This window comes from Zalophus californianus, chromosome 8 (assembly GCF_009762305.2).
Source record: "Zalophus californianus isolate mZalCal1 chromosome 8, mZalCal1.pri.v2, whole genome shotgun sequence".
Taxonomy (NCBI): domain Eukaryota; kingdom Metazoa; phylum Chordata; class Mammalia; order Carnivora; family Otariidae; genus Zalophus; species Zalophus californianus.
In genome coordinates, this window is record NC_045602.1 from 81,013,202 (window position 1) to 81,029,874 (window position 16,673).

General features: G+C 36.8%; 1 protein-coding gene across 5 annotated transcripts in view; it reads right to left on the minus strand.

Annotated features, from left to right (window-relative positions):
• Positions 1–16,673, minus strand: part of RFX8 (RFX family member 8, lacking RFX DNA binding domain) — a 251,754-nt gene that overhangs the window by 138,207 nt on the left and 96,874 nt on the right. For 3 of the 5 annotated variants that reach the window (XM_027622418.2, XM_027622415.2, XM_027622411.2), the window contains exon 5: positions 9,754–9,806. The gene's annotated coding sequence lies outside the window, so the exon portion shown is untranslated. Of the gene's footprint in view, positions 1–2,296; positions 2,432–9,753; positions 9,807–16,673 lie in introns of all 5 variants that reach the window. The other 2 variants (XM_027622412.2, XM_027622410.2) reach the window with 1 other exon arrangement.

The window sequence follows — 16,673 nt, forward strand, 5'->3', positions numbered from 1 at the left end:
TGCTGCAAAAGTCCTCTCTTTTAAAGGGTATTTAATCAGTCTTGGGCCTCTGCAGGTCTCCTCTGGTTCTGTTCGTTATCAGTTCTGGGTGTCTTTAGACTGTGCTGGTTTGGGCGATTTCTGGTCTTAGCTGTAATGCCCTTGGCTGCTTAGGTCACTGCTTGACATGAGTCACTGCTTGACGTGAGTGACTCCATCTTGCTCTCTATAGCAAGTTTCCTACATCTCCTGAGCCAGTGTTGTCTGTACACCGGTGACTGTGATGATCAGTTTTACATGCCAACTTGACTGGGCCACATGGTACCCAGATATTTGGTTAAACATTGTTCTGGGTGTGTCTGCGAGGATGTTCCTGGATGAAATTAGCATTTAAATCAGTAGACTGAGTAAAACAGATTGTCCTTCTCAATATGCATGAGCCTCATCCAGTCAGGCAAAGGCCTGAATAGAACAAAAGGCTGACCCTACCCGAAGTAAGACGGAATTCTCCTGCCTGACTGCTTTTTGAACTGAGACATTGGCTTTTTCCTGTCTTTAGACTTGAACTGAAATATGAGCTCTTCTGGGGTCTTGAGCCTGCCAGCCTTTGGACTGGAACTGACACCACTGGCTCTCCTGGTTCAAAGGCCTGAGGACTCAGACTAGAAATACACCATCAGTTTTCCTGTGTCTCCAGCTTGCCAACTCACCCTGCAGATCTTGGGCCTTGACAGCCTCCATAATTGGGTGGGCTAATTCCTTATTTATCTATCTACCTACATACCTACCTACCTGCCTATCCATCTTATTGGTTCTGTCTCTCTGGAGAACCTGGACTAACACAGCAATAAGTGAGACTAAATGAGGAAAGCCAAGGACTTGATATACAGAAGGCTCTCTTCCAGAGACTGGAACCCCTAACCCAACCTTGGTTGACAGTCACTTGCTGAAACTCCCAGAGGTTTAGTTGCATATTTCTGTTGAGCTTTCTTCTACCTCCATTCCTAAAGGATGCCCTTGAGGGCCACAGGAAGTTTCATTGTGATGATCTTTGTGGGCTTCCCCTCATAGAATGAGGTAGTGTAACACAAAGAATTAGATTCCTCAGTGAAACAGAAAGGGTCCCAAGGTGGAATCTGGAATTGCATTGCCTTTTAATGGCCACTGCAAAACATAGCTCTAGTATTATAAAATGCCTTAATTTTCTTCTTCTATTTCACACTAAGATCTGTAAAATAATAATAATAATAATAATAATAATAATAAACCAGAAGATTCTTCTAAACCTGAAGCAGATTATATCAACATATTTATCAGAGACCATGTTTAATTAAATACAAATCAATTCACATATTTGCAACATCTTAATTTGGACTAATTAAGAGAACTTTTGAGTGAGTTCCTTTTTTCCACCATAACACTTCCATTGTGGGATAGCAGTTATCTTTCCACTTCAACTTTTCATTTATTTCGTTTTTCACTGATTGTTAAGCACTTAACTTTCTTCCATGGGTCGAATTAGTTTGCAACTAGTTTTGAAATGCTCTAAAGGAAGACTGAGCTCCAAAGCCATCTGATGCATCTTGAATGGATTCCACCCACCCCCACTTTGAACAACTCCTGAGCTAATAACATGGAGTAAGAAGCTTGTTGTGGGAAAAGTAGATTAGGAGACATTACCAGAGGTAACAGAGAAGTTCTCTTCACCTTAACAACTACCCAAATGGGTACCTTAACATCTACCCAGAAGGCAGAATACATTGACCCCAAAAGAGACTCCTTCTAGCAGTACATGTGACTTTTCCATGGTTCGTGAGGCACTCCTCATTTTGGGGAGGCTGCCCCTATTTAGTTTTATCCACTGACCACAAACAAGTGGTAACTCCAGTTCCAGGCACAAAAAACCAACTTCCTTTTCTGATTTCTCCAGTTCCTATTATCCAGGATGGAGTCCAAGAGAAAATGATTGGAATAGTCCAAGTTTGAGCTAAAAGCTTGGGTCACAGGTGTGAAGAACAAGGTATAAGCATTAATGGGATGATGGCCGGTTTTTGGCTTAGAGGAGTTATAAGGTACACATAGTCTCACTTCTGAGTCCAGGCAAGGAGCATCGAATTGGATGAATAGGAAGACATCACAAAATTCTGATGATTAGAACTCATGGGTGCTGAGAATTTGTGCAAGATTCCTCTTCACTAGTGAAAAAGAAAGCTTTTAAACTTAGAACAGGGCATCAGTAGGTCCCCGAAAGAAGGTCTGATAAAAACCCAAAGGGCAGGAGTTGACTCTGCTTACGGATAACACGGAAAGCACTAACCTGGCACTAAGTAAGCACTAAAATGCTTTCTGTTTAGACTTCAAAGAGGCTCAAGGACAGAGCAGCTGTGCCCTGGCAGCTTCTCCTTTGATGACAGGACCCCTCGCCTCAGTGCACCAAGGGCAAGCCAACAATCTGTGTGGAGAAGGAAGGGCAAACATCACTGATAAAATGCCTTCCAAGGGACAGACAGAGTAAATGCAAATATGACCAATCAATACCTGATATGGGATCAAAGCCGGCAGTTTATACACAAGCAAATGCAATGAATCAATACATAGAAGCAATTTTAGAAATGTAAATGTTAAATTTTATGAGAGCATAAAGTACCTATAAAGCTCACAAATAAATAACAATGTAAATATCCAGCTTGGTCAGACTCTAAATTGGTTTGATCTTTAGGGACAACAGTGTGGCAATATGTATAATAAAAGCTACAAATTTGTTTTATGACTATTTTTTTAAAGATTTTATTTATTTACTTGACAGAGAGAGAGACAACAAGAGAGGGAACACAAGCAGGCTTCTCGCCAAGCCCGATGCAGGGCTCGATCCTAGGATCCTGGGATCATGACCTGAGCCGATGGCAGATACCCAATGACTGAGCCACACAGGCTCCCCTGTTCTATGACTTCTTATAACCCAGGACACTACTTTAGGAATTATGCCACATATAAGTTATATATTTTCAATTGTAAAAAAATAGGAATCATTTCAGATGCTTAAGAATAGGGAATTGGTTAAATAAATTATGGCACCTTAATCTAAAAGCATGTAGACATATCCCATTGTTTTATAGATGAATAACACTCAGGAATTTAAATCTAAGACAGTGAATAGTTTTCGTCTTAAACACTAATTCTCTTAACTTGGAAGCATGTCTTAGAGTCCTAAACTGAAAAGGTCCTGAGGCAATATTTGGAAGGAAGGAACAGGAAAGGAAGCCTGACCAATTAGTACTATCTGCCAATTGCATGAGACTGAAGTTGAGAGGTGGAAGGAGGTTCTATGCACATGACCATAAGCCTGGGTTATGAGGTTGACCAAGGGCACACGTTGAGCTTTGGAGCTGGTCTTCTTCAGTGTGTTCTGTAACATAAGTCTTCATCTGGGGTTTGAGGATTTCTGTGGGTGGGCAAAGATGTACTAGCAGGTACTCTGGAAGTTTCAAAGGAACGCATTACCTGACCATTAATATCTGTTTATATCCTTTCCTACAATAGATTTGCTGAGATATGGCCTGAGTTCCCAAAAGCCTATTCCCGCTTGAAAAAGGTGGGCCTGCTCCTTCACCATCTTAAATCTTTTCTATTTATTTATTTATTAAGTTTTAATTTTAATTCCAGTATGGTTAACATATACTGTTATATTTGGTTCAGGTGTACAATATAGTGATTCAACAATTCCATATATTACCCAGTGTACATCACAACAAATGCACTCCCTAATCCCTATGGCCTATTTCACCCCTTCCCCTCATCCACCTCCTTTCTGGTAATCATCAGTTTGTTCTCTATAGTTAAGAGTCAGTTTCTTGGTTTGTCTTTCTGTTTATTTTTCTTTTGCTTGTTTGTTTCTTCAATTCCTCATGACTGAAATCATATGATATTCATCTTCCTCTAATTGACGTATTTCACTCAGCATTATACTCTCTAGTCTCATCCATGTCGTTGCAAATGGCAAGATTTTCATTCTTTTTATCGCTGAATAATATTCTATTATATATACTATCCTATTATATATAGATATACACACACACACATATATATATATAAACATATCTTCTTTATCTATTCATCCATCAATGGACACTGGGCTGCTTCCATAATTTGACATTGTAAATAACTTATAAACATAGGCGCAAAAGTATCCTTTTGAATTAATGTTTTTGTATTTTGGGGGTAAATATACAGTAGTAGTGCAATTACTGGATCATAGGATAGTTCTATTTTTAAATTTTTGAGGAATCTCCATACTGTTTTCCATAGCAGCTGCACCAGTTTGCATTCCTACCAACAGTGCACAAGGGTTCCTCTTTCTCCACATCCTCCCCAACACTTGTTTCTTGCGTTTTTTATTTTAGCCATTCTGACAGGTGTGAGATGCTATTTCATTGTAGTTTTGATTTGCATTTCCCTGATGAGTGATGTTGAGTGTCTTTTCATGTGTCTGTCTGTTGGCCATCTGGATGTCTTCTTTAGAGAAATGTCTGTTCATGTCTTCTGCCCATTTTGTAATTGGATTACTTGGGGGGGGGTGTTGAGTTGTATTAAGTTCTTCATATATTTTGGATACTAACCCTTTATTGGATAGGTCATTTGTAAACATCTTCTCCCATTCAGTAGGTTGCCTTTTAGTTTTGTTGATTGTTTCCTTCACTGCACAGAAGCTTTCTATTTTGATGTCATCCCAATAGTTTGTTTTTGCTTTTGTTTCCCCTGCCTCAGGAGATCTATCTAGAAAAATGTTGTTATGGCCAATGTCCATCGCTGCTCTTCTAGGATTTTAATGGTTTCAAGCCTCACATTTACATCCTTAATCCATTTTGAGTTTATTTTTGTGTATATGGCATAAGAAAATGGTCCAATTTAATTCTTTTGCATGTAGCTGTCTGGTTTTTCCAACACCATTTGTTGAGGATATTGTCTTGCCCATTGCATATTCTTGTGTCCTTTGTCAAAGATTAATTGACCACATAATCATGGACTTATTCTTGGGCTCTCTATTCTATTTCATTGATCTTTGTGTCTAGTTTTGTGCTAGCACCATACTGTTTTATTACAGCTTTGTAATATATCTTGATATCAGGGACTGTGCTGGTTCTAGTTTTGCTTTCTTTTTCAAGATTGCTTTGGCTATTTGGGGTCTTTTGTGGTTCCATACAAATTTTAGGATTACTTGTTCCAGTTCTGTGAAAAGTGCTCGTGGTGTTTTGATAGGGATTGCATTAAATCTGGAGGTTGCTTTGGGTAGTATGAACATTTCAACAGTATTTACTCTTCCAGTCCATGAGCACAGAATATCTTTCCATTTATTTGTGTTGCATTCAATTTCTTTCATTGATGTTTTATAGATCTCAGAGGTCTTTCACCTCCTTGGTTAAGTTTATTTTAGTATTTTTAGTATTTTAGTATTTTTGGTGCAATTGTAAATGGGATTGTTTTCTTAACTTGTCTTTCTGCATCTTCATTATTAGTATATAGAAATGCAACAGATTTCTGTACGTTGCTTTTGTATCCTGCAACTTTACTGAATTCATTTATCAGTTCTAGTAGCTTTTTGGTGGGCTCTTTAGAATTTTCTCCATGGAGTATCATGTCATCCACAAATAGTGAAAATTTTATTTCTTCCTTGCCTATTAGATGCCTTTTGTTTCTTTTGTCGTCCGATTGCTGCGGCTAGGCCTTCCAGTACTATGTTGAATGAAAGTGGTGAGAGTGGATATCCTTATCTTGTTCCTTGCCTTAGGGAAAAAGCTATCAGTTTTTCCCATTGAGTATGATGTTTGCTGTGGGTTTTTCATATATGGCCTTTATTATGGTGAGGTATGTTCCCTCTAGACCTACTTTGTTAAAGGCTTTTTATCATGAATGGATGTTGTACTTTGTTTCAAATGCCTTTTCTATATCTATTGAAATGATCGTATGGTTCTTATCCTTTCTCTTATTGATGTGATGTATGGCTTTGATTGATCTGCAAATATTGGACCACCCTCGCATCCTGGAAATAAATCCCACTTGATCATGGTGAATGTTTTTTTTTTTTTTATGTATTGTTGGATACAGTTTGCTACTATTTTGTTGAGGATTTTTGCATCTCCATTCTCAGAAATAATGGCCTGTAGTTCTCTTTTTTTGTGGTGTCTTTATCGGGTTTTGGTACAAGGGTAATAGTGGCCTCATAGAATGAATTTGGAAGTTTTCCTTCCTGTTCTATTTTTTGGAATAGTTTGAGAAGGATAAGTTATTAACTCTTCTTTAAATGTTTGGTAGAATTCCCCTGTGAAGCCATCTGGTCCTGGACTTTTGTTTGTTGGGAGTTTTTTGGTTACTGATTCAATTTGATTGCTGGTAATTGGTCTGTTTGAATTTTCTACTTCTTCCTGTTTCAGTTTTGGGAAGTTATAGGACTCTAGCCAAGGGCATATTGGAGGAGGCAGATCTGCAGGAGGATGTGGGGGTGGGAAGCATGGTGTTAGCAAGTTATTTAGCGAGTATTGGCACTGGGCTGATCTCGCAAGTGTCCATGTGTCTAAGTTGGTGGGCTGGGAAAGGAATTGGCACCTGCCAGCTCCTCTGTTCCTTAAAAAGTCTCCCAAGGATCTGAGATTAATAAACAAATCCACTTCTTGCATATGCCAGGTGTTTTTCAAACTGCTGCTTCTATGCTGTATTTCCACAGGGCTGTTTGTCGTGGTGTCTTTTTAAGGGCAGGGACTCAGTTTCCTATCACCTCCTTGTTCTCCCAGAGCTGAGCTTGCTGATTCTTAAAGTTCCAGGTGTTAAGCCCCACTGATTGTAAAAACTTGTGAAATTCAGGCCGTCTGGTTTTCATGTGGATTTCTCACGCCTGAGGTACTTGGTATGAGGGTCTAGTCCTCTCCCTCTGCATGCCTGAGATGTCCCTCCCTCCTGTGGATAGTCCCTATTTAGCTCTCTGCCCTTCCTACCCTCTTTGATGTGGCTTCTTCTCTACATTTAGCTGCAAAGAGTCTGTTCTGCCAGTCTTTGAGTCGTCTTCTGGGTTATTTACACTAATGTGTGAGTTATCTAGTTGTATCTGTGGGATGAGGTGAGCTTATGGTCCTCTTATTCTTCCATTTTCCCTGAAAGTCCCCTAAATTTTACCAAACATTTAAAAAGGAATTAACACCAATTCTACTCAAACTCTTCCCCAAAAAATAGAAGAGAAGGGAACATATTTTAACACACCCTATGAGGCCAGAATTATTCTGATGCCAAAGTCAGACAAAGATACTGTAAGAAAACTTACAGACCAATAGTCCTTAGGAATAAAGACCTCCCCCGCCCCCAATTCAGAATAGGCAAATCCATAGAGATTGGAAGATTAGAAATTACCAGGCATTGGTTGGGGGTTGGGAGGAGGTGAAGAGTAATTACTTAATGGATAAGACATATTTTTAAGGCATAATGAAAAAATTTTGAAAATAGCTAGAGCTCGTGGTTGTACAACCTTGTGAATATCGTAAATACCACTGAACCGTATACTTTAAAGTAGTTAATTGTATGCTACTGAATTTCATCTCAGTAAAAATATAAGAACATGTAGGATAGTAGAAAATTGTGGCTATTTTCAGAATACACACACACATATGATTACTATAGATAATCTGCAATTAGATAAACTCTCAGATAATCATGGGTAGATTACTTTTAAGGAGTAACAACTTTATTTAGGGAGCTCAGTTGCCCAAATATTTCCTTAGACTGAAGATGGTACTCTGAGCTTGTTCTCTTCCCTCCTGTCATGATGTAGGCCTACCTAAATCACAGTAGTAACTATTCTCATCCAGGAGGCTAGTCTATTTGGAGGACTAGAGACTGGTGGCTCTCTACAGGATGTGTTCATTGTAGGTGACAAAGAGCCTTATACTGGATTTGATATGGTATTGCTCACCTAAGATCGCTCCTTCCTTTTAAAGCTGGGCAGCTTTGTTTACAGATGTTTTGAGATGTGACAACCTGAATCTGCCACAGAAATGTGAGCACCTGCAAGAGATGAATTCTCTGGGAAGAAGAAACTTAGCTCTCCTGGAGATCATAAACCTCAACCACCTGCTATTTTTCTTCCCAAGATGGTTTATTAGAAAAATGGTATGATCTGGAGATGGCTTATCCAAATGGCATAAACTGTTCATATCCGAGTTTGAGACTGGCCCTTTAGCCCATGAAACAAAGCTTGCTGTGTCTACCAGATTGCAGTGAGTAATTAATCTCAAGAGCTGAGCTCTACAGGTAAAACAACTTCTTTGGCTGAGACAGTTCCCCAGATATTGATGTTTGCTGTGGAGCCAGTACATCTTCTAGGACCTGGACGACCCTTGGGGTCCCAAGCCCTATTTTGTACTGAGGACTTTCTCCTCCTTCTCCTGAATCAATCAGTCATCAGCTCTAATTCCTTCCTGCCTGCCTAGACACACCCTTCCTCACTCTTTCCCTTTTCTTCTTACTTGTCTTTGTTTTAAGCAACTTTACAAAAGAAAAGAACAAGTAAATGCTAAGCTGTTTATATTGGTCCCCAAATTATTTCAACTAATAAACAGTTTTGCATGGTTGTCATGTGTGTAAATATTATTTTATTCTACTTTTCTCATTTACTATTTCACTCAAAAATTTTAATCAGGACACTTATTTAGTTTAAGTAGCTAGGGGGATATGACAGAGCAGCTTTTCCCCAAAACTATCCCATAGACATTAAAAAGGATATTTGAGAAAACAGAGATCTGGGATCAATAAGTTTTGGAGACACTGGATTAAGTCAAATTTAACATTTTTTTTACAAGATTTCTCAGAATATTCAATATGTGTTGTTAAGTTTTCAAAATGGGGATTTGAAATATTCTCCAAATTTATTTAATCCAGATACCTTTTTCTGTGAGGCATTGATAACAGGACTACCTTTGAAGAATAGTAGTTTACAAAAACTTTTGTCACATACTCCCTAAAAGAATTTTAAAACTGTTCATTACATATTTTTAGTTGACATTTTAAAATTTCACATACGTTTAAATAGTTGCATTGATGCAAATACTGAACATCAAAAACAAAATGTACCCATCTTTTAAAAGCCTCAAATGGAATTATAAAACTATAACAATTTGATACTAACCAATATACATTAAAAAAAATGAATGAAGGTAGTTTTTTCTTCTTGAACCTGTATTTCCAAGTCAGTTTCTCCACAGCTTTTTATCCTCAGACTATATTGTTATGATTGGAAGTGTCTTTTTGGTTATCCCACCATACAAAACAAAGGTATGGAAACTGAAATTTTACATTTCAATGTAATCATAACACTCTATCATTAATTTTTCTTATAGATTGAGTTTGCATTCAAATTATTATTTTAGGACATAACTGATCAAAACAACATAAATATATTATCAATTCCAACACATAATGAAACATAAAAGGCAGAATTTATTGGAAGTAAAACTCTAATTCAGATCCATCACGATCAAATGTTTCTTATGCATTTAATGAAAGGTAAACAATGCTAAGAGCTAGCATATTATTTCTTTTTTACTATCAGGAGGTTAAAAAGGTTATAATTTTATAAAATAAAGTTGAAGATCCATGTAATCTGAGTTATTTCATAATAAAAATAGTTTTTACCAAATCTAAAAGAAATTACATAACAATTTTGAACAAATCATGAAAACTCTGGTACTCCCAGAAAACATTTTAGTTACATTTAAAATAATGAGGAGCACTGACCTCTTCTTCTCTGGCTATTTAACCACACATTTCCTTGCAGATAATGTCGCATCCTAGGAATGAAAACAGATAAAAAGTGGAAAGAGTAGATTATATGTACATATGAAATTATATTTTTCTTGATAATGAGTATTTCTTAGACTACTTTCTCTACTTTGCTCTAAAGGGATTCTCAAGAAAGAAAATAGTGCTTTAGCCATTGTGAGGGGCTGGGGACAGGGTGGCTGAAAAAGTAAAGTTGTAACATGGAGACTGTTATTACTCTTGCCATCTCACTCTGCTGTATGCCTCAGTTCACACAGGCCTACCTCACAGTTCACACAGGTATGTACAGGCAGGGGATTCCAGGTTTGTGGGAAATTGATTGGTTATTAGAGGAGGTTTCATCTTTGTTTTATACCTCGAACATTTCTCACCCAGAACAATGCTGCATGGTAAGATTTAAGATGGTGAATATACTTAAAACAGGGGAGGGGGGTAAAGAAAGGGTTCAAACTAAAACAACCATCAACTTAATATAAACTGCTATTTGCATAAGATGTTGTATACAAACCTAATGGTAACCATAGATCAAAAACCAGTAATGCAAAGAATAAATAGAAAAGAATTCAAGTGTATCACTAAAGAAAACCAACAAACCAGGAAAGAGAGCAAGAGAAGAAAGGATTAGACAAAAACTATAGAAACAACCACAAAACGAGTAACAAAATGGCAATATATGTAAATATCAATAATTACTTTGTTGTTTTTTTTAATCAATAATTACTTTGAATGTAAATGTACTAAATGCTCCAATCAAAAGACATAGGGTGACAGAGTGGATGAAAAAACAAGACTCATCTAATATGCTGCCTACAGGAGACTCATTTTAGACCTAAAGATACCTGCAGATTGAAAACAAAAGGATGGAAAAACAACTATCGTGCAAATGGATGTCAAAAGAAAACTGAGGAGCAATACTTATATTGGACAAAATAGACTTTAAAACAAAGATTAACAAGAGACAAAGAAGGGCACTAATCATAAAGGGAACAATCCAACAAGAAGATATAAAAATTGTAAATATTTATGCACCCAACATAGGAGCACCCAAATACATAATAAAAGTTAATAACAAACATAACGAAATGAATTGATAGTAAAACAATAATAGTAGGGGACTTTAACACCCCACAGATCATCTAAACAGAATATCAACAAGGAGATAGTGGCTTTGAATGACACACTGGACCAGGTGAATTTAACAGGTATGTTCAGAATGTTCCATCCTAAAACAGCAGAATACACATTCTTTTTAAGTGCAGATGGAATATTCTCCAGAGTAGATGACATATTAGGCCACAAAACAAGTCTCAACAAATTCAGAAAGATCAAAGTAATACCATGTATTTTTTCTGACCACAATACTATGAAACTAGAAATCAACCACAAGAAAAAAATCTGGAAAAGCACAAATACATGGAAGTTAACATGCTACCAAGCAATGAATGAGCCAACCAAGAAATCAAAGAAGGAATAAAAAATTACATGGAAACAGATGAAAATGACAACAAAACAGTCAAAAACCTTTGGTATGCAGCAAACGCAGTTCTAAGTTTTATAGCAGTATACGCCTACCTTAAGAAGCAAGAAAAATCTCAAATAAACAATCTAACCTTATACTTAAAGGAGCCAGAAAAAAGAGAAACAAAACCCAAAACCAGAAGAAGGAAGTAATAAAGACTAGAGTAGAAATGAATAAATTTGAAAAAAAAAAAAAAGAATAGAGCAATGAAACCAGAAACTGGTTCTTTAAAAAAAAAATCAACCAAATTGACAAATCTCTACCCAAACTCATAAGAAAAAAGAAAGAAAGAAAGAAACTCAAACAAAATCACAGATAAAAAAGGAGAAATAACAACCAACACCAAAGAAATACAAACAATTGTAAGAGAATATTATGGAAAAACTATATGACAACAAATTGGGCAACCTAGAAGAAATGGATAAATTTCTAGAAACATATAACCTATCAGAAATGAAACAGGAAGAAGTAGAAAATTCAAACAGACCAATTACCAGCAATCAAATTGAATCAGTAACCAAAAAACTCCCAACAAACAAAAGTCCAGGACCAGATGGCTTCACAGGGGAATTCTACCAAGCATTTAAAGAAGAGTTACATCAAAAGCTAATGATGTAATTTATGGTGATTAACATAACATAATAAAATTTAAAAAAAGTAAAAAACAGAAAAAGAAGAAGAGTTAATACCTATTCTTCTCAAACTATTCCAAAAAATAGAAGAGGAAAGAAAACTTCCAAATTCATTCTATGAGGCCAGTATTACCTTTGTACCAAAACCCGATAAAGACACCACAAAAAAAGAGAACTACAGGCCATTATTTCTGAGAATGGAGATGCAAAAATCCTCAACAAAATAGTAGCAAACTGTATCCAACAATACATAAAAAAAAAAAAAATCATTCACCATGATCAAGTGGGATTTATTCCCAGGATGCGAGGGTGGTCCAATATTTGCAGATCAATCAAAGCCATACATCACATCAATAAGAGAAAGGATAAGAACCATATGATCATTTCAATAGATATAGAAAAGGCATTTGAAACAAAGTACAACATCCATTCATGATAAAAAGCCTTTAACAAAGTAGGTCTAGAGGGAACGTACCTCACCATAATAAAGGCCATATATGAAAAACCCACAGCAAACATCATACTCAATGGGAAAAACTGATAGCTTTTTCCCTAAGGCCAGGAACAAGATAAGGATGTCCACTCTCACCACTTTCATTCAACATAGTACTGGAAGGCCTAGCCACAGCAATCGGACGACAAAAGAAACAAAAGGCATCTAATAGGCAAGGAAGAAATAAAATTTTCACTATTTGTGGATGACATGATACTCCATGGAGAAAATTCTAAAGAGCCCACCGAAAAGCTACTGGAACTGATAAATGAATTCAGTAAAGTTGCAGGATACAAAAGCAACATACAGAAATCTGTTGCATTTCTATATACTAATAATGAAGATGCAGAAAGACAAGTTAAGAAAACAATCCCATTTACAATTGCACCAAAAATACTAAAATACTAAAAATACTAAAATAAACTTAACCAAGGAGGTGAAAGACCTCTGAGATCTATAAAACATCATAAAAAGCTTTTGCACAGCAAAAGAAACAGTCAACACAACCAAAAGACAAACGACAAATGGAAGAAGATATTTGCAAATGACATATCAGATAAAGGGCTAGTATCCAAAATCTATAAAGAACTTATTAAACTCAACACCCAAAGAACAAATGATCCAATCAAGAAATGGGCAGAAGACATGAACAGACATTTTTCCAAAGAAGACATCCAAATGGCCAACAGACACATGAAAAAGTGCTCAACATCACTCCGCATCAGGGAAATCCAAATCAAAACCTCAATGAGATACCACCTCACACCAGTCAGAATGGCTAAAATTAACAAGTCTGGAAATGACAGATGTTGGCGAGGATGCGGAGAAAGGCGAAACCTCCTACACTGTTGGTGGGAATGCAAATTGGTGCACCCACTCTGGAAAACAGTATGGCAGTTCTTCAAAAAGTTGAAAATAGAGCTACCATACAATCCAGCAATTGCACTACTGGGTATTTACCGCAAAGATACAAATGTAGGGATCCGAAGGGGTACGTGCACCTGGAAGTTTATAGCAGCAATGTCCACAACAGCCAAACTGTGGAAAGAGCCAAGATGTCCATTGACAGATGAATGGATAAAGAAGAGGTGGCATATATACAATGGAATATTATGCAGCCATCAAAAGGAATGAGATCTTGCCATTTGCAATGACATGGATGGAACTGGAGGGTATTATGTTGAGTGAAATAAGTCAATCAGAGAAAGACATGTATCATATGACCTCACTGATATAAGGAATTCTTAATCTCAGGAAACAAACTGAGGGTTGCTGGAGTGGGGGTAGAGTGGGAGGGATGGGGTGGCTGGGTGATAGACATTGGGGAGGGTATGTGCTATGGTGAGCGCTGTGAATTGTGTAAGACTGTTGAATCACAGACCTTTACCTCTGAAACAAATAATACATTATATGTTAAAAAAAAAAAAGAAGAAGAAGATAATAGGAGGGGAAGAATGAAGGGGGATAAATCAGAGGGGGAGACGAACCATGAGAGACAATGGACTCTAAGAAACAAACTGAGGGTTCTAGAGGGGAGGGGGGCGGGGGGATGGGTTAGCCTGGTGATGGGTATTAAAGAGGGCACGTTCTGCATGGAGCACTGGGTGTTATATGCAAAGAATGAATCATGGAACACTACATCAAAAACTAATGATGTAATGTATGGTGATTAACATAACAATAAAAAAATTTAAAGAAAAAAAACTAATGATGTAATGTATGGTGATTAACATAACATAATAATAAAAAAATTTAAAAAAAGAAATTGAATGCAACACAAATAAATGGAAAGATATTCTGTGCTCATGGACTGGAAGAACAAATACTGTTGAAATGTTCATACTACCCAAAGCAACCTACAGATTTAATGCAATCCCTATCAAAATACCACCAGCACTTTTCACAAAACTGGAACAAGTAATCCTAAAATTTGTGTGGAACTACAAAAGACCCCAAATAGCCAAAGCAATCTTGAAAAAGAAAAACAAAACTAGAACCAGCACGGTCCCTGATATCAAGACATACTACAAATATAACAGAATATTATATATAATAGAATATTTTATATATAGTAGAATATTATATATAATAGAATATTATTCAGCCACAAAAAAGAACAAAAATCTTGCCATTTGCAACAACATGGATGAGACTAGAGAGTATAATGTTAAGCAAAATATGTCAATTAGAGGAAGACAAATATCGAATGATTTCACTCATATGTAGAATTGAAGAAACAAAACAAATGAATAAAGAAAAAAGAGACAAATGAAAAAACAGACTCTTAAATAAGAAGAACAAACTGATAGTTATCTGAGGGGAGGTGGGTGGAGGCATGGGTGAAATAGGTGAAGGAGATTAAAAATACACTTATCTTGATTAGCACTGAGTACTACAGAATTGTTGAATCACTATATTGTACACCTGAAACCAGTATAACACTGTAGGTTAACTACACTCAAATTAAATATTTAAAAATCATTAAAAAGTATTTGTTAGAATTCACTAGTTAAGGTAGTGGTTCTGTGGTTTTCTTTTTTGAGAGGTTTTTTATTATTGATTCAATTTCCCTACTTGTAAGTCTGTTTAGAGTTTCTATTCCTTCTTGAGTCAGCTTTGGCAATTTGCGGGTTTCTAGGTATTTTTCTAATTTGTTGGCAAAAAATTGTACATAGTATTCTCTTTTCATCTTTTTAGACCCTAATTCTGTAGGGTCAGTAGTAATGTCCTCACTTTCACTTCTGATTTCAGTCATGTCTTCTTTCTTTTTTTCTTAGTTTAGCTAAAGGTTTGCCAATTTTGTTGATCTTTTCAAAGAACTTACTTTTAGTTTTGTTGATTATCTTGGTTGTTTTTCTAGTCTCTGTTTCATTTATCTCCATAGTAATCTTTATTATTTTGTTCCTTCTATTGGCATAGGGTTTAATTTGTTCTTCTTTTCCAGTTCTTTAAGACCTACCTTTTGCAATGAGACTTCATTGTCCCTTCATCAAGAGTTGGGCTCTATTTCCTCTTATCCTGAATGTGGGTGGCCCCATGACCCATTTTGACCAAGAAAATGTGGTGAAAGTTATGCTGGGTACCTTCTAAGGCAAGGCCTTAAGATATTTGCAGCCTGCATCTCCTTCTTGAAATCTAGCCTCCATGCTGTGAGGAAGTCCAAGTAGCCTTATGGAGAAGCCAATAAGGAGATCTAATGAACCCACTGAGCTTCCAGCAGCCAACTAGCACCCACATGAAAATGAGGTCATTTTGGACCTTCCAGCCATCCCAGAGCCTAGCAGATGCCATGTGAAGCAGTACTGCTTGATTAAACCACAGAATTGTGAGAAATGATAAATGGTTATTTTTAGCCACAAAGCTTAGGGATGGCTTGTTACACAGCCATGGATAACTGAAATGGTAATCCCAGTCCTTCTCCTCCTATCACTCACCAGGGTCCCCTGAGCCATAAACTTCAGGGAAAGGGACTGGGAGGGGAGATGGCTTCAAGTACTCCATGTGAGTTCTTAGATGTACTCAAGGCAACTAAGCACTTCTGAATATAAGAAACACTTTTGGATTGTCTGTGGAATTCATTGTGTCTAAAAACTGCAAAGGCAGCAGAACTAGGCAGTCTGGAGTTCAAAAGCCACGTCTGCTGTTTGGTGATGACCTTCAGCAAAACACTTCCACTCTCTGAACCCCAGTGTGTTCAATAGGAAATGTGGATATTTAGCAGGGCTCTTCTAAGGATTTAATGGAATAACAGATTCAATGGGCCAAGCATACTAGTCCCTCAAAGAATGTTCAGTGCTGCTATTGCTGCTGTTTCTCCACCTCCTTCTTTACCCCACCTACAACATAACAGGAGTGCCACAAGACAGAGGAAAATGGGTAAGTTAAATTTTCAGATGATTTCATCTTATTTACTCATTCCAAACCTAGGAAAACGAAGGAGAGACAAAGTGCTTCAATAACCTGGGGAAAATTTTTGTGAGACTTTTAGAAATATAGGAGACCTGTTGGAACATCATGGGATCAGTTAGATGAATCATGAAATATAAATTTATGATCCTAATTTCTTATCTTGAAAGTGAGGCAACTGCAAATTATTTTTCAAGAGTAAAAAAAAAATCAAAGATTAACTGCACTGGAATTAAAATGTTTTTAAAAATCAAAGAAAAAAACAGTCTGTAAACTGTGACATGGAGGATTACATTATATAACCTCCTGCCCTCACCACCACCTG